Genomic DNA, 1,016 nt, shown 5'->3' with positions numbered 1-1,016 from the left:
AAAAAAAAAAAAAAAAAAAACAATAAAAATAACAATAGAGCAATAAAAATTATATAGACAAAGATCTTGCCCCAAAATAAGAGAAGGCGGTCCACTCCCCGATACCGGGATTCCGACCTTGTCGTTGGGGAAGGTGTGGGGAGACCCCGGACGGAGACGTCCTGTGGGTGCCCGAACCAGAGTCCGCACAGTCACGGGACAAACAGGAAGCATTCTCCTCAGGCAGGCAGGCCAGGCGCCGGGCACCAGAGCCCCTGCGTCTCATGTCACAAGGGCCCCCGCCGGGACCGCCCTCACCTAGAGTCTGCAGCCGGACGTCCCCACACCACACTCTGGCAGGATGGAGGAGGAGGAGGCGGGGAAGACCCAGAATTAGCAACAGAAGCCCTGACCGCCTCTGGTCAACCTAACATCAGGAGGGCCCAAAGGAGAGACGCCCCCCAGGGCGCGGCCCTCCCCTGCACAACAGGTGAGCAAGGTTGACCTAGAGCTGCAGGACCATGAACGGAGGCTGGCACACCTCTCACATCCCACGCCAACTCTGATCTACCAAGGTAAGTATGGGCCTTGTCACTGGGAGATGGAAGACGTCCCCAGTGCCAGACACCAGTCTGGGAATTGTAGCACAGCTTGGGCTCCCAGTACCAAGAAACTGTCACCACGGGGCTATTACAGTTGACCGGGGCCGGGTGTGGTGGCTCACGCCTGTCATCCCAGCACTTTGGGAGGCTGAGGTGGGAGGACTGCTTGAGCCCAGTTCAAAACCAGCCAGGGCAACATAGCGAGACCCTGTGTCTAAAATAAAATAAAAATAATTTAAAAATTAGCTGGGTGTGGAGGCACACATGTGTACTCCCAGCTACTTGGGAAGCTGAGGCAGGAGGATGGTTGAGTCCAGTTCAAGACCAGCCTGGGCAACATAATGAGACCTCAGCTCTACAAAAAAAAAAATTTTTTATTTTTAGTTGGAGTCTCACTCTGACACCCAGACAGGAGTGCAGTGGCTGCTCCCAGCC

Source organism: Carlito syrichta, unplaced genomic scaffold (genome assembly GCF_000164805.1).
Source record: "Carlito syrichta isolate Samal-C Ts95f unplaced genomic scaffold, Tarsius_syrichta-2.0.1 Scaffold316279, whole genome shotgun sequence".
NCBI lineage: Eukaryota > Metazoa > Chordata > Mammalia > Primates > Tarsiidae > Carlito > Carlito syrichta.
This window is presented reverse-complemented; position numbering follows the sequence as displayed.